General features: G+C 39.2%; 1 protein-coding gene across 1 annotated transcript in view; it reads right to left on the reverse strand.

Annotated features, from left to right (window-relative positions):
* The window catches only part of LOC589214 (CD151 antigen), a 79984-nt gene that overhangs the window by 50108 nt on the left and 11317 nt on the right, over nucleotides 1-18559 (reverse strand). Inside the window, exon 2 of the mRNA XM_030989230.1 lies at nucleotides 2336-2526. The gene's annotated coding sequence lies outside the window, so the exon portion shown is untranslated. The remainder of the gene's footprint in view (nucleotides 1-2335; nucleotides 2527-18559) is intronic.

An 18559-nucleotide genomic window follows, 5' to 3' on the forward strand; every position in this document is an offset into this window, starting at 1 on the left:
TGTAAGCTTTAATATGTCACATTCTAAAGAAACATAAATCAGGACAAATTTTTAAAAATATAAATCGTGCCAAATTGATTTTTCACATACATCTAAAATTACAAAACTTTGTAAGGGTATGTATATTTAGTTTTTAACTGTATAATTATAAAGCAAGAATTTATAATTTACTTGTGTCAGTCTTGTCTAGAGGGTTTGAAACTATATTTAATTATTGATCCGTCTCTCACTCCCTTGAAAAAACTACAAAGACCGACTGTGACTTCTCTGAGTCTGACTCCTTTAATTCAGCACACAGGATATAACTTTATCAAGGTGCCATTTTCAACAAAAACAACCTCTCAAATCCAAAATAAATCCAAAATAAATGCAAAAAAGGTTCAAGTACACAAGAAGAAGTTTCAAATGTCTGTGCATATACAGCTGTTCATATTGTATACAACAGATTGTTTTACTATATATATGTAGTATGTATCCATAGAGTGATTAGAACTTAGAAGGTGAGCAAACTCCTATCAACAACTTGCATATATTTTCAAACAACTTCTCACTTTCAAAATAAATGCCCCCAAAAAAGAAATGCTTGAAATTGAAAAAGAAAAGCTCAAGCATACAAAAATGGAAACTTTCAAAATACATGTATAAATATGCACCATACAATTTTCAATTAAATTGTTTACACCCCTTGTTAATTTGATGTTTTCTGTGTTTTTTTTAACTCAAGAATGAAAGGTGGACTGGTTGAATTAGGGCCTTTGAATACCTTTAGATGTAAGCTCTAATATATCACACATTCACACCCTAAACAAACATAAATCAGGACTAATGAATTTTCACAAACTTCAAATTTTTTGTACAACTTGGTAAGGGGTGTATGAATGATTTGGTTAACTGTACCTTTTCATATAGTACTCAGCAGATTGTTTAACTATATCCATAGAATAATTAGAAGGTGAGCTGTTCCTTTAAATCAAATACAGGAAGTTTTCTCACTGAGCCCCAGTCAGCGAGATAATTTAATTGAGTACAGTCACAGGGTCATCTTCGAGCGAGGGGGGAAACAAAGCTCAACCTATCATACATGTTCAACTCGCACTTTTACTGAGTTCAAGTTCGCACCGCATCGCTTCGTGAACGCCAGGGTCCCCTTGTGGTTAAAAGTTAACTGGAAGACTATATCTAAAATAGCCCAGGAAGTATTTTATAAAAGTTAAAGCCCTTGAACGTTCTTTCATTGTGATAATGTAAGTAAATGTTGTAGCATGATCAACATCTTAAAAACCAAACTCCTTCAGACACAATAAACTTAATGTGAAGGTTACAAATTATTCTCTTTAAAGAGCAATTATTACGCCAGCACTCTTTTTAAGTTCAAGTTCAAGATCGCATTGAAACGCCGGGGTCGTCTTGCGGTAAAAAGTGAGCTGTATTAAGTAAAGTTTAAACTCTTTGAACATTCTTTTATTACAACACTGTACGTAAATGTTTTAGCTTGACAGTTGTCACCTTAAAAACCAAAGTCCCCTGGCTTAGTAATATGGATTATACTCATTAGAGAACACCTATTAGCACCCCCCCCCCCCTTCTCCCATTTCCTTAACACTCCTCTCTCTTTCTTTTGCTCTCTCTCTCTCTCTCTCTTTCTCTTTCTCTTTCTCTCTCTCTCTCTCTTTCTCTTTCTCTTTCTCTTTCTCTCTCTTTCTTGTTCTCGTTCTCCTTCTCTTTCTCTTTCTCTTTCTCTTTCTCTTTCTCTTTCTCTTTCTCTTTCTCTTTCTATTTCTCTTTCTCTTTCTCTTTCTCTTTCTCTTTCTCTTTCTCTTTCTATTTCTCTTTCTCTTTCTCTTTCTCTTTCTATTTCTCTTTCTCTCTCTCTCTCTCTCTCTCTCTCTTTCTCTTTCTCTTTCTCTCTCTCTCTCTCTTTTTCTCTTTCTCTTTCTCTTTCTCTCTCTTTCTTGTTCTCGTTCTCCTTCTCCTTCTCTTTCTCTTTCTCTTTCTCTTTCTCTTTCTCTTTCTCTTTCTCTTTCTCTTTCTCTTTCTCTTTCTCTTTCTCTTTCTCTTTCTCTTTCTCTTTCTCTTTCTCTTTCTCTTTCTATTTCTCTTTCTCTTTCTCTTTCTCTCACCTCTCCCTCTCTGTCTCTCAACCTCTCTCTCTCTCTCTCATTCTATATTCAGTTCTTTGTCTATATTTTATCAACAAACAGTCCATAGTCCAAATATTGTACAATTCATCCTCCCTGCCTTGATGCATATTTTTGAATAAATAAAACATTAATAATTATAACTGTGATAACTCAGAAACAGGTCAAATGAATAAAAACGTGACAGATGTACTTACATTTCAATCAAATGTAAAGACAGAATCCGATATGTATATTGATTTCCAATGTTAATTCCACACTGAAAGTCCTTGTTATGTATTCACTCACAGAAACAGTATGAGCACCAGAGGCAGGAGTGAACGTCAATATGAAGCTGTCGATCGGTGGAGCAATTTAGAGTCAACAGACCATCTCATTCTAATAAACCCTGGAATGAAAACACAAACAAGAAACATAAATGGTTTTACAAAGGAATAAACTCTGCATGGCTACCATAGCGAATCCACATTTAACTGGCCTCGACGGCTGACAAGTAAGATATTGCGATAGGATGCTTCAGAGGTATAGTGCATGTCCTGTCACCGCTACGAGTAAGCACATGCATCCACTACCACGGCGAAATCTTAATTTACTTTCCCCGGTTTATGCGAGGACGACGACAGAGCCCATTCTGTTACGAAAAGCCAATCTATGAATAAATTGATTCTCGGCCCGGCCCGTGTCGGCTACCTGGAAAATCACGGTGAATTAACATAAGTCGGGAATGGTGAAAATGCTGCTTACGGACAGCGGCCTTCCCTTGAAATACTCACTGCTGCTCAGGTGGAGTGAAGGACGGCCAGACACTTCTATGAAGAGCTGGGATGATCAGACAAATGGAATTAATGAAGTGGAGAGGTTTTTTAGCGAGCTGGCCATCAAAGAATGCATGCCCAGAAACCTTTAACTGGCTCAGGCAGCAGTGAGCGGTGAGCGAGGGAGTATTTTGAGAATGCATGTAGCAGAGCTGAGCGCCATTGTGAAGCGAGTGGAGTGTGCGAGTGTCTGCGTGTGTGTGTGTGTGTGTGTGTGTGTGAGAGAGAGAGAGAGAGGATGGGAAACATATAGGCTGTGATATTACGCTACGGGGCAGGCCAGGCCGGACACTGTGCAGTCAATTTATTGTAAGGTGCACTCTGGCGGGCAGCGGGTTGGGGTCTTCTCTCTCTTTTCGTTGAGTGCCAACATTTGGGGTAGCTGGAAAAGGAGGGTTAGGTGATGAGGTGCATGGTTTAATTACTGTTGACAGTAAGTGGACTGTTCCCACATGGAGAGGAGGGGGGTGGGGAAGGGGTAGTATTTCAAACAATGAAAGATGGGAGAAGCAGGAATATTTCCCGCGAGGGGGGGGGGGGGAAGAGGGTGTGATAGGGAGAGGTGGTAGGCCTCTACTAATGCTCTCTATAATATTGAACAGTAGAATTTAGGAAAGGGAGAGTGAAAATGGAGAGAGAGAGAGAAAGAGAGAGAGAGAAAGAAAGACAAAGAGAAAAAGAGAAGGAGAAAGAGAAAGAGAAGTAGAAAGAGAGAGAAAGAGAGGTGGAGAGGGAGTGACGTTTAGAAAAAGAGATAGATAGGATTGATGAGGTGGGGGTGACATACCATAAATGACAAAGGGAAGAAGCGAATGGGAGAATGAAATGGAGAGAGGAAGAAAGAGAGAGGGAGAGAGACAAAGGAGAGAGACAAAGGAGAGGCAGTAGCAACTAGCATGTAAAATTGGGAGATGGAGAGGCAGCAATTAAAAGTAAAATGAAAAAGAAGAGGAGGAGCGAAGATAGAAGAGCAAAATCAAGAGAATATATAACTGCAAACAGGGATAAGCAATGCCCCCCCCCCCCCTCCCCTCCAACAAACAACAAAATCAGGAGAGGCAAAAAGAGCAGGATTAAAGTAAACTCAAGGAGTGAGTGGAATCAATCTGTCTAATTTGTGATAACGACTATTAAATAGAACAATTAATTTGAACGTTAACCATTCCTTAATTCCTAAATTAGGTTTTGAAATATTTCTGTATTTCATCTCTGTTTCTCTCTATCTTACCATAGGCCTATCTACCAATACGTTGGCCAATTTTGTCGACTTAATCAAAAGGGAAGAGAGGCTCCTATATGGTATCAGCATTGTATTTCATTCATTTATTTATTCATCCATTCATTCATTTGTTCATTGATATGGAAAGACTTGCCAGCAACATGGGATGAAAAAGTGAAATGTAAATGGTATGACCATGGAGTTGCTAGGCTGAAGCAACTCCCTGCACTACATCCAAACCAACGATGCATTTTGCTGAGGTTGATAAATCGAAAGGAAGGCAATGAAGTTTATCAGTCTGGGATTGCTATTAGCCAAGTGGACCTTGGAAAAGCCATTTACGCTTCTGATCTTGTTACCGCTAGCAACCAGGAGGTCAAGACCGTACCCCATCAGATCACCAGCTTCTCAATTCATCTATCTTCTCATCTATTAATCTATTACCTATCTATTTTGTATCCATATGTATCTATGGGTATTTTTTCTGTCTTTTCAGCTCCATGTACCTTTGTTACTATCTATTTGTGTAGATATATTTCAATTTATACCTATCTACCAGCCCTTATCCTTTAATTATTCATCCATTCAATCCACTGCAACATCTATCCACCAATCTATCCATCCATCCAACTACATGTACTGTGAAATGCAGCAGGGAGTGGAAAGGACAAGGGAAGGGGGAAGAGGAAGGGGGAGGGGAGGAGGAAGGGGAGGGGGTGAAGGAAGGGGAAGGTGAGAAAGGAGGAGGTGGAGGAGAGGAGAAAAAGAAAGAAGGAGAGGGGACAGGACAAGGGGATGAGGGGATAGTACAATGGAAGGAGGGGGAGGAGGAGGAGGAAGGTAAGGAGGAAGAAGGCGAGGAGGAAAGAGGAAAGAGGGGGAGGAGGAGAAGAGGAACAGAAAGAAGAGGTGATAGGACAAGGGGATGGAAGGAGAAGGAGGGAGAGGAGGAGGAGGGGTGAAAGAGGGGGAGAGGGATGAAAGATGGGGAGGAGGGGGATGAAAGAGGGGGAGGAGGGGATGATAGAGGGGGAGGAGGAGCATGAAAGAGGGGGAGGGGATGAAAGAGGGGGAGGAGGGGGATGAAAGAGGGGGAGGAGGGGGATGAAAGAGGGGGAGGAGGGGGATGAAAGAGGGGGAGGAGGGGGATGAAAGAGGAGGAGGGGGATGAAAGAGGTGGAGGGGATGAAAGAGGGGGAGGAGGGGGATGAAAGAGGAGGAGGGGGATGAAAGAGGGGGAGGGGGATGAAAGAGGGGGAGGAGGGGGATGAAAGAGGGGGAGAAGGGGGTTGAAAGAGGGGGGGAAGGGGGTTGAAAGAGGGGGAGAAGGGGGTTGAAAGAGGGGGAGAAGGGGGGTGAAAGAGGGGGAGGAGGTGGATGAAAGAGGGGAGGAGGGGAAAGAGGAAAAGAAAGAAGGAGAGGGGATAGGAAAGTGGAGGATGGGGGGAGGAAGAGAGGAAGGTGAGGAGAAAAGAAGAGGAAAAGAAAGAAGGGGATAGGAAAAGAGGAGGAGGGGAGGAAGGGTGATAGTGCTGTTTTATCTTCATTTAAGGTATGCATGTTACAGGGCTTGTAACAATTTCCAAGAAATCCTGGAAAGAAACATTATGAAAGGTCATACAATGAAGGCAAATGAGCCTTATAGTCCTAATGATGCTCATGACTCATCAGGTACATGGAAATACAATGTAGTACAAATAAATCATGCCTCCAAAATGAATACAGGGTAAACATTTCATGATTTCTAATTAAAACATAAATATGTCATTTTATAAAAGCATCACTAACTCACAAGGGAGGAGTGTGGTCATACTGCCTGGAAACGCACGGTAGATAATAACAGTCGGACCTATCGGTACACAAATCATATGCACCATTCATACTGACACAAGACAAAAGAGTTGTCCATTGCGGGCTGCTCATTCGCTAAAGCAAACTAATTAGGGCGAAACAGCGAGGGCATTTGGGCACGACCCTCAATCATCAAAGAAACAAAATCTGTCCGATGAGTCACTCAATTAAGCGCTCGATTCAGACCCCTTTCACATTGAGATTTGACTTGGACCGGTTCAAATCCAACGTATGAAGTGCCCATCCCCCGACTTGTCTTTCACACTTACATTTTTAAATACCCTGCAAATTTTGATTTAGAACATGGTTCTTGTGTCTAGAGCCTGACTGTACAGAACAGAAAAGTGTTCAAGTCTCCAGGCTATTGCCATTGGTAAGTAGGTTAATTTTCTAATATTCTGTTGCAAAAGTGGCACATTTGCAACAGCATGTAAAAAAAAACTCCTGTGAATGAAAAAAAGGGGTTTACAATAAGATGTGGCAGTAAAAGTAAAACATAATTCTCTACATAATAATAATATCTTGTTCTTGTATAGCGCATATCACATACGCTTCCAAAGGACTTTGGATATTATTACTCCTGCTTAAGCTCCAGCAACCGTAGCGCTCATTGCATTCAAGGAATGAATCCTACCAGGTACCCACTTACTAGCTACACCTGGGTCGAGTGTGGCAAAGGTAGATTAATGTCTTGCCAAAGGACATTAGTGCCGCGGCGGGACTCGAATCCTGTACCCTGTGGTTCACAGTCAGGAGACTTCTTCATAAGACCACAACACCTCTCCATAAAATTGGAAGTATTGCTATCATGTCAATTTACATTTTTGTTCTCACAAGAAACGGTTCAAATCCAAACCCTCAAATTCAATTGGAATTAGGTGTGCAGGCAGAGACTACATGCCCAGCGGCAAGTCGGCTTGATAATGGAATTGATTTTGTTTGTAAATTTGTGACATCACAGACACCATAAATCAGATCGGCATTAATGACATCATCTGTTTGAACTGCATCAACGGAAGGGGAAAGGTGAGGATGCAAGATGAGGATGGAGAGATGGTAGCGAGGGGGGGGGGAGGGAGAGAGAGAGAGAGGGGGGGGGGAGGGAAAGAGAGGGAGGGGGAGGGAAAGAGAGGGAGGGAGAGAGAGAGAGGGAGAGAACCTGAAAGATAACAGAAAGAGGGGAAGGGGGAGAGAGAGGTAGAAAGAGAGAGAGAGAGAGAGAGAGAGAGAGAGAGAGAGAGAGAAGCTGCAAGATAAAAGGGAGAGAAAAGAGAAGGAAGAGGGAGAGAGGGAGATGAATGGCTTTCTTTTTTAACTGCATCAACAGAGGGCAAAAAAGTGAGGGTGTGAGATGGAGATGGAGATGGAGATGGTGGAGAGAAAGAGAGGGGGAGGTAGAGAAAGAGAGGGGGAGGTAGAGAGAGAGAGAGTGAGATACAGAGAGCAAGAGAGAGAGAAAAAGAGAAAAGAGAGGGAAGCAGGAGAGAGGGAAGCAGGAGAGAGAGAGAGAGAGAGAGAGAGAGAAGCTGAACGAATAACAGGAAGAGAAAGAAAGAAAAGAGAAGGAAGGAGACAGGTAGATAACAAAAATTATTGAGATAGGGGGAAGAGAAAAGAAAGACGGAGAGGCAGAGAGGAGAAAAGGAGAGAGAGATATAGGATAAGAGGGAGATAAAAAGGAGTAAGGGTAACAATTTCTCTTCAAATTAATGGGTAGGTAACGATTGAATTTATCTCTTTCAAGAAATTCTTTCCAAACATAGTAAATTCACTTGTCTGTTTAATAGTAATACCCATTTATTTTAGTGGTTGTTTATCATTAATGTCTATTCGAGCACAACCCCTGATCAACCTCTGCAAGTCATCTATTTAAAAAAGAGAAGAAACAAGGCCAAAATTAAATATATCAGATCTTGCAATATCTTCTCGGATATCTGTATATAAACATAAATATTTAACATTACAAATTAAAGAGACCCACTGACCCTAACCTATCTCCCCCCCCCCCCCCCCTGCCTCTCCTTCAGGCCTACCACGCTGGTGCAATACCTGTAACTACAGCTATAGGATGGACCAAAATTTTAACACAAAGTTCTCTCTTGTGTGAATGGAGCCTGGGTGACCTAATGAACTTTAGCCTGCATTCAGACTACAAGGATTTATCGTTTCTTTTTCATGTTTCTATAAATAAAATAAAATGTTATTTTCTATTTCTAGTCTGTGCGCTCCTATTGCTATAAATTGATTCTTTATACGTTGTTCCTTTTAAAATAATATTGTTGGTGAGCATATTATGAGGGCGCACTGATGACTGACCAGCTATAATGACAAATGACCTCTTCTCTAGACTACACCGTTTCTTCATATGATTTTGTCATTAGTCTGTACGCTAACTTAGCTATAATATATAAAGACTAGCAGGACCCGTGGAAAATCCACGGGATTCTAGGGGAGGGGGCCAAATAGATAGATAGAGGCCTATGTGCTATCCAAAAAAAAAATTTAGATTATCTTTATATAGAGAATTTTTATAATATATGCTGTTTGACCATGAATGGCGCATCGTAAAACAAACTATGTCAGATAGGATCTCGATAATTATTATTTATTTGCATTATTATTGTTGTGATTTCAATGTAGTTTCATGAAAAGACTACATATGCAGAGGCTTGGATTATTATTATGTTGGCATTGTTCACAAAATGTGTATAATTATTTTCAAAGTAAAGATTTTACGCGAAAAATCGGACGGTTTGTGCACAAATTGACTCGACTGTGTGTGGGACTGTGAGCGTAGAATCCAGTGAAAGATTTTTTTTTTCGGAGACTCGATCTATATCAAATTTTGGGAAAATTGTTGGGGCTACTTTTTTTTATCTTTCGGGGGCTCATTTTTCTTGGGCTAATTTTTCATTAATTCATTTAAAGATGCAGTTTGTTTAGTTAAGTAGCGTAGTGTTACGTAAAAAAAACGTACTTTCTGCGTCAAGTTTCTACGCCGAAAGTACGCGAATTTTGTTAAACATATTAAATTGTTTGCGTCCATCTTGCATACTTTTTTGCGTCCCTCAGGGTATAGTAACGTAGGCCAGCGTACTCTCAGCTCAGCGTAGTTGGTACGCAACTCAACTATGGACCCCACGCCAATTAGTGATCGACCTGCCAGTGTCACAAATAAGGCATTAAAAATATGCTCATCTGACCGTAATTAAATGCCTAAAACCCCTGAGCTTTCGGGGGTTCAGCCCTTTGTACCTGTGGACACCACGCCTGCACTCAAATGGCTTTGAGTTACCTGACCCCCCCCCCCCCCCCCATACCTTAAAAATTGATTTGATGCATGGAACTGTATCATACTAAAAGTATTATCATGTTTTTAAACGACCATGACGACCGTCTGATTTTCTTGTGAAAAATGATTATCGAAATTCAGTATACAACTATACATGGCCAGAATAATCACAATCCAAGCCCAGGTTTCATACATCTATTCACGAAACTATATTGAAATCGGGGCAATAATAGCAATTTCAGAGTGTTGTTTAGACTCTCCTCACACCCACGGACAGACCTGGCTACTCCGGTCACCACTACTCCATTGCTCACACACTCAGCTCCGACAGCACCGCCGACAGCGGCGCTCAACTGCCGTGGCAATACACTGTGGACTCAAGGCAGTTTGCAACTGAACTGTCACGTGAAGGCGTACTATCACAGATCTATTTGCGCTATTCTTGTTGTGATTTCGATGTAGTTTTCATGAAAAGACCAATAAAACAGAAGCTTGGACTATGATTATGTTGGCATAGATCACAGAATTTGTATAATTATTTTCAGAGTAAAGATTTTACGTGAAAATAGGTCCATGGTTTGCGCCAGTTGTCGCAATCGCCTCGACTCGAATCGACTGTGGTGTGTGCATGTGTGTGACCTGAGAGCGTGTAATACACGTACACTGTGGGCGCCTGGCCTACAAAGCATATCCTATAGAAAGACGCATAACACGGGTACGCTCAACCCGTTGAGCGTACATATTGGCTACATCCCATCACCCGGGTGAGTCGTCTGTTGATGTGTATTTCTCTTACACGCTACAAAGCGAATCCTATAGCAAGAGGTCTTACTCGGGATACGCCGCAGCCTTTTACAATGAGACTTGCTACACCCGTTGACGCGAGTGGATTCTCGTCCATCGTGTGTCTCTTCGTCTCTCTTTGATAATTAGACAGAGGGCGGGTGCACGCCTTGCGGGCTCGCTCTCGCGGGTTCGTCGCCTCCTCGCAATCCACGACGCCCGCCGTGCTCTCGTCCGCCCGTCCTCCCCGGCACCCCGAAACCGCGTTTAACGGCGTGGACGTCGATCGCGGGGTCGAGGTGGCACGCGGGTTACGGGAGACAGGCCTCGTGGAATTGTGCCGCCCTCCCCGCGCCACGGCGGAGGCGGGCGGGGTCGGGGAAAGACGTTTTTGAGGAACCGTTTTGGCCCGTGTTGGACCCCCCGCGGCGATTTTGCGTATTAGTAATATAGATTCTTTATATGATGACCAACATTTCTTCATTAAAAACATTAGTTTCTTACTGTTGTTTTCTATTCTGTGTGCTCCTTTCCGTTTCTTCATATGTTTCTTCGCGCGTTCCTTCATACGTTTCTTCCTACAACGTTTCTTCACACAACGTTACTTCACACGTTTCCTCATACAGCGTTTCTTCATACAACGTTCCTTCAAACAACCTTCCTTCAAACAATGTTTCTTCATACATTTTATTCATAACCACGTTTCTTCACACAAATTTCTGACAAATTTTCTTCAGTCTAAACAGGCTATAAGATTCAACTTCTGACTCCTGAGGTTTATGAGAGACTTACATGTATACAAATCATCCCAAGATTTAATGGCCTGGTCTGTCTGTTTAGATGACGTGCAGGCCACATGTCCTATTTATTTGAGCAGAGGGGAGAAAGTGTGCTCACATTTTTTATGTTAAACTTAAAGGCCCACTGCACTACTTGCGCCCTCTATATAACAAACAATGCCTAATCGGTGACCATTGGTCCCCCATGATCCTCTTTTTCTTATGTTAACTGAGAGTTGAGTTGATGAGATAACCACCTGTCCAGTGACCTTGCAGGGCAGTCTAATCCCTCCTGTAAACTATGGCAGATAAGCTTTAAAGGGGATGTTCAACCCAACACCAAACTGATTTTAAAAAATTAATTTTTAGAAAAAGACAGTAAAATCTGAGAAAATAGTTGTAAACCTTTTGATATCATGTCTAGGGGAGGAGGTTAATGATTTCAAGGTCACTAAACAAGTAATGGAGAAAAAATTTAAATTTTGTTGAAAATCAATAAGCCTACCTGTCAAAATTCAATATGTACATGTCTAATAGCTGGCATTTTGAAAAGTTAGAGCTAAGAAAATACAGAAATAACAGTAAATAGAATGATCTGCACTAAGTAGATTATTTATTTTAGCACCTTTTAATAGTTTCTCGCTACTCTGTTCTTTTCATTTTGTGGTGCATTGATTCAGAGTAACTCAATTAAGTATGTACTCTCTTAGGAAGATGTTATAATAATAATAATAACAATTTTGTTAACCCAGAGAAGCCTCATCAGCTTCAATGATGTTGTTCCCGAGGGCCCTGCAATTATTATTACTAGTGCTGTAGTCAAACGTTTAAAGGGAAAGTCCACCCCCAAAATAAGTTTGTTTTGATAGAGGCAGAATAATAAGAAAATCAGGTGAGTGAAAGTTTGAGCAAATTCTGAATGAAAATAAGAAAGTTATGAATTATTGAAGTTGTGATCAATCAAATACAAATTGGCAACTCTGTGACTTATTATACGAGCTCTCCTTCATTTGCTTTGTGCATAATATTCCATAAAATCATGTTTTCTTCGTTATTGATGACGGAATATATATTTGTTCCTTGCAGGGGGAGTATAGAAACATATTTGCAATTATTATATTTAGGGTGCATGTATGGTTGAAATTTTTCTTGAGGGAAAATGAAAATTTTTAGATTTTTTTGGTACTGAGCAAATGGAAGTTGAGCTCGCATGATACGTCATAGAGTTGCCAATTTGTGTTTGATTGATCACAACTTCAAAAATCCTAACTTCCTTATTTTTAATCGGAATTTGCTCAAACTTTCACTGACTTGTTTCTCTCATTTTTCTACTCCTATTAAAACTAACTTAATTTCAGGGTGGACTTCCCCTTTAACCATCCGGTATCCGACCGCCCATGGCACTACCCGTTTTCAATTGGACGGTTTCGTTTTCCCGTTTTGTTTTGTTTTTGTTTGTTTTTTTAATAATTTTTTTTTAATAATTCTTTTTTTTCGATTTATGCCCCTCCACCTGGCACTATGCCTGGCAATGTCTCCCAGCTCAGTAATCGGTGTGTTGACTCACCACTCGGAAACTAGAACAACACTCCAATTTGTCTGTCATCTTGGTTTGAAAGTAATCTTTGTAATAAATCTCAATATGTAGTTTATAATAATTCCTCCAATTTTTCTTCTATCACACACAGCATACCACAAGGTTCTATCCTAGGTCCTCTACTGTTTTTTTTAATTTATATTAATGATCTTACACATTCTTCTAAAAACGACATTGTTACTATTTGTGACAAGTTCACAAGCACAAATCAGCGCCTTCAATATCTTTTTTTAATCGTTCAACCGAAAAAACGTCCGGTTTTGACTGGCGGTTAAACGGAATTGGAGATATCCATTATGTTACAGCACTAATCATTACCCTAAATATTGCCAGGGTCCAGGGATATGTATTATTTACACCTGGGTGGAGAGTGGAAAACAGTCTATCAAATATGTATGATATCAATGTGACTATCGTACAGAAATGTTTTGTGATCTAGTTTTACAACCAGTTGGTAGATAGGGGATTTATAACTGGAACACAGATAATGTTGTTTCATCTCGTTTATATCTCTGGGTAGCATTAGGGGAGTTAAAAGTGATACCAGGGGGACTAAACCTGTAAACCATACCGCTTCAGGAGTATCAAGTACTCCAAAATGATGATGCCAGTCCTAATTCAAACAAAGAAAGTTCCTTAACCCCGACCCCCCCCCCCCTCCCTTCCCCTCTCCCTCCCTCCCTCCCTCCCTCCCTCCCTCTCTCCCTCTCTACCTATCTCTCTCTCTCTCTCTCTCTCTCCTCCCTACAACATTGTCAGTAGACAAGGAAATGTACTAGTGTAACATTAGCTTGGTCAATATTATTCAATCCAACATAATCCAAGCTATCTGTAACCATAGCAACAGAGGATGTTGTACTGCATCATCCAGCTTAGTCTAGCAGGGGTGGGTTTATGTTGGGGAAACCACAACAAAGCCTCGATCGTACTGCATTTACTTTTTCCTTCGTTAACCTAGTTCATCCCCATATTGTTAGATTATCCTATGACATCAAACTATCCACAACTCCGAAGAAGAAATGATGCATGTAACCATGGCAACTGGCGTATTTATCCATGTATGAAACCACAACAAAGGGTTGATAAAACTTGATATTGGCTGACATATACTTTGTTTTTACAAGATGTCTGCTTAATGTGTCATTTGATCTACCTCCTGCATCACTTCTGGCTGTATCCATGGCAACAACACATACAGAGCATCATCATCATCATCATCATCATCTTTGAGATGCTCAACAAGGATTATCCCTGAACCCACGTTGGAGGTCCACCTAGAGGTCATCTCTCCTTCCATAAGTATCCATGCTATAAAATGTTTCCAAAAGAGCATCAACATTGGTGATATAACGATACATGTACAGTTAGACCTGTTATAGTACCAGTCACCAGCGTAAAAACATACTTTTTCATAAAAGGGGAAGTCCAACCTGATATTCAGTTGGTTTAAATCAAAGGAGAAAATGAGAGAAACAAAAGAGTGAACAGTTTGAGTGAAAACTAATTAAAAAAAAAGAGAGAGTTATGTTTGTTAATTAGGTGTGATCAATCAAACACAAATTGGCAACTCTGTGACATTTCTTGCAACGTTCCCTAACATTTGCCATGTACTAAAATAAAAATCAAATACTTATATTTTCCCTTAAGAAATTTTCAATCATTCATTCACACTAAATATAATTATTGCAAATATATTTGTATACAACCCCTGTATGAAACAAATCTATTCTATCATCCATTACTATTTAGATGAATGTTTATGAAATTTTCTGTATAGAGCAAATTGGAGAGGACCTTACTAAATAAATCACAGTGTTGCAAATTTGTGTTTCCCTGATGACAACTTCAAACATTCATAACTTTCCTATTTCAATCAGATATTGCACAAACTTTCACTAACTTATTCATTTCATTTTTCTGCTTTTGTAAAATCTAACTTAATATCATTGTGGACTACCCCTTTAAAGATGAAGTTGAGTTCTGGTCATGTGATTGCATTGTGAAAGAAACGGTGTGGAATCGATCAGAAAAGGTTGATCATCTAGCATATAAGAATTTGTGTGTATTGCAAGGTTCTGGAATCATCAAAATGATAAGAAATTTGGCCAAGTCTTGGTAAAAATACAAACACTGGACACAGAAAGATGTATATGGGACTACACGAACATGTGGCGTAAAAATCCGTCCCTGGATTTTTACGATGTTACATGACATATTTAGAATATGAAGGCATTTGAAGAGCCACGCTTTTCAGGGAACATGTCTTATCTGATGTTCTTCCACACTTGGATAATAAGAATGATAACGCTCACAAATTATTTTTCACCTCTCCCCAGAACTCAACCTTCTCTTTAAGGTAATAAATCTCTGACTAAAAGTACATTTTTAAGCATCAGGATGTATAAATAGACATAAATCGTTAAAATCTAGAGTAAATACTGGTTGGAGGATAATCCTTATCACTGTCTGTTTTATGCCAAATCCCATAAAATGATTCGACAGCATGAGTTTGCATTACTTGGGTCCGTAACCTACAAGTACAAGAGCATTAAAATCCTTACCACTATTGTTCCCAAAGGATTTGTAAATACACAGATGTTGCAATATAAACTTTATTGCTTTTTATTTCCTTTTATTACAACCTGATATTTTTCATTATTGGCACATGACCAAAAAACTCTTTGTTTATTTCCTAAGAAATTCCACATCCAAACAGATCTGATGTTTTACTATAAAAGTCTATGTGACTAAAACTAAACTTTTGAACTAAAAGTAACTTTGAACTTTCCTACAAAGGTATTAATGTAATTTATGGATTTTTTGTTCAGACTGACAGCGTGTTCAGACTAAAGGAATTCATAATTTTTCTTGTGATGATAAATGATTTCAAATCTTCTGAAAGTATACATATGTTTAAGTATGTCGATGATCTAACCCTAGTTGAGTGTCGTAAAACAAACCAAATTTCAAACATGCAAGAAGCTGTAGAATGTCTATCTTTGTGGGCTGATATTAATAAAATGCAATTGAATCCTACAAAGTGTATTAAAATGGACATTTGTTTTTCAAGAGTACCAGTCAATCGGTCTTCCATTATTCTCGAAAATTGTGTTCTTTTAACTGTTTCACAGGTGAAATTACTTGGTGTCACGATACAAAACGACTTGAAGTGGGAAGCCCATGTCAGACATATTGAAAAAAGAGCGAATGCGAAACTATATATGCTCCGTTCTTTGGGGAAGTTCGGTCTTTCACACGAAGATCTGATTACTATTTTTATTGGCTATATTCGCCCAATCCTTGAATATGCTACTCAAGTTTGGAGCGGAGGTCTCACTAGTGCACAAAAACAACGCATAGAAAGAATACAAAAACGTGCATTGAGGATTATCTTTGGAAAGGATTATCATAGTTACGCAAACGTTCTTACTAAATCGAAATTACAAACCTTGGAAAGTCGTCGAAATGACTTATGTGTTACCTTCTTTAAAATAACACTTTCATGCACAGACCAGTTCAAACAATTTATACCCCAAAGAGCACACAATAGAACTTTGCGAAGAACTAACAAGATCCCTGAACCCAGGTGCAAAACTAAACGTATGCAGAATAGCCCAATCCCAGATTTGATCCGTTTGTATAACAAAAGTTTTTTATGATTGTATTTAATATACTCTGAAACAAATTACAATTTCATATTCCTTAGTATATAATTAATTCATAAATTTGAGGTCTGATTTTTTTAAGTCAAGTTAATCAATGTATTTTTTATGACATGAAGAATGCGATGCATATCTATATTTATATCTTAATATCTCTAATGTTCACCTTATAATATTCATATTTGTCTTGCAATGTATCTTTGTATTTTATTAACATGTACATAATTGTTTTCCCTCTCTGCCCATCTGTCCCCTTTCTCTCCTCTCTCTCTCTCTCTCTCTCTCTCTCTCTCTCTCTCTCTCTCTCTTTCTCTTTCTCTTTCTCTTTTTCTCTTTCTCTCTTTCTTTCTCTCTCTCCTGCTTTCCCATCTCTCTTTCTTTTTAACTCAAATTTTTAAATTGAAATATTGTATTAGATTAATGGTATATAGTATATACACGCTCTTCATAATTATGTAGATTGTAGTGTGACATTTTGAAATGTATACTTGCTTTTTTCCAGCAATTTACTAATGTGCAATTCAGTTACTTTTTACTGTGATGTGATATCACTTGAAATGTATAATTGTCTTCACCATCAATGTTTTATTCATGCACAATTCAGTTACTTGTAACTGCGATACATGGAAATGAATCAATAAATACCATTTATCTATCTATCTATCTATCTATCTATCTATCTATCATTGTATATATGAGAATCATGTTATTGATAAGTCATTAACTTTTCCTATTTCCAAAAAATTGATAAAGAATCAGCTTTGTCCAGCTTTATAGTCTTTTGATGTCTTGATTTAATACTCCCTTGCATCTCTCCAAGAGCCTCACATAAATTACATGATGGTCCATTAACTTGAAATTAAGGTCGTGGTTATAAATTTTGAAGCTTTCTTAAAAGGCCCGTCTTCACTATCTCGAGATTGCCAAATATCCAGCTATTTGAACTATCCCGATCGCAAACTATCCAGCTAATTGCGTCTTCATAAGACCTAAGTAGCAAATTAGCTGGATAGTTGGTCGGGATAATATCCCAAGATATCTCGGTCTAGTTTGCAAAATATCCCACTATTTCCCAACTAGCGGGATAGTTTGCGACCGTCTTCATTAGACCGAAGTACGGAGTCAAATATCCCGATCCCATCATGCACAACGATTTCCGGTTTTCCGCGCACATGCGATCTATACCGCTCAGCGCCGCGCTAGTAAAGCTAGTAAACACGGAAAACCGCAAACTAGACCGAGATATCTTGGGATATTATCCCGACCAACTATCCAGCTAATTTGCTACTTCGTTCTAATGAAGACGCAAATAGCTGGATAGTTTGCGATCGGGATAGTTCAAATAGCTGGATATTTGGCAATCTCGAGATAGTGAAGACGGGCCTATAGATAAAGTTGAGTTCTGGTCATGTGATTGCATTGTAAAAGAAACGTTGTGGAATCTTTTAGAACAGGTTGATCATCTAGCATAGAAGTGTGTGCATAGGTGTGTACTGCAAGTAAGCTAAAGGTTCTGGAATCATCAAAATGATAAGAAATTTGGCCCGGTCTTGGTAAAGTAACAAGCACTGTACACAGAAATATGTATATGAGACTACACAAACATTTAACATGCCATATTTAGAATATTAAGGCATTTGGAGAGCCATGCTTTTCAGGGAACATTTTTTATCTGATGTTCTTCCACACTTGCTTAATAACAATGATAACGCTCACAAATTATTGTTCACCTCTCCCCAGAACTCAACCTCCTCTTTAAGGTTGTGGTTATAAATTTAGAAGCTTTCTTATAGCTAGCTTTAGCGGAAATCACATCTGGACCGTCAAGGAAATAGTTTGAGAACCCCATCAATATACCAAGATTCCTTAAAGGTAAAGACCAGTATTGGAAACGCCCCAATTTCAAAAAATGAAATGGAAGCTCTCATTACCAATCATGTGAAAGAATATGTTTTTACTAATACATGATGATAAAAAATTTGCTGTGAAACCGCCTACTAATTCATATATTTGGTAAATTTGTTTCTCTCATGGTCTGTGAGAGATATAGGGTAGTCCCATATACATCTTTCTGTGTATAGTGCTTGTAACTTTACGAAGAATGGGCCAAATTTCTTATCATTTTGATGATTCCAGAACCTTGCAGATGCTAGATGCTAGATGATCAACCTTTTCTGATCGATTCCACAACGTTTCTTTCACAATGCAAGCGCATGACCATAACTGGTCTTTACCTTTAAGGTTGTGGTTATAAATTTAGAAGCTTTCTTATAGCTAGCTTTAGCGGAAATCACATCTGGACCGTCAAGGAAATAGTTTGAGAACCCCATCAATATACCAAGATTCCTTAAGCCACTTTTTTGTTATAAACTCCCTCCAGTTTGTGAAGGCTACATGCAATACTTTTAATATTCCCAAACTAT

The sequence above is a fragment of the Strongylocentrotus purpuratus genome, unplaced genomic scaffold (genome assembly GCF_000002235.5).
Source record: "Strongylocentrotus purpuratus isolate Spur 01 unplaced genomic scaffold, Spur_5.0 spur5_scaffold_18, whole genome shotgun sequence".
NCBI lineage: Eukaryota > Metazoa > Echinodermata > Echinoidea > Camarodonta > Strongylocentrotidae > Strongylocentrotus > Strongylocentrotus purpuratus.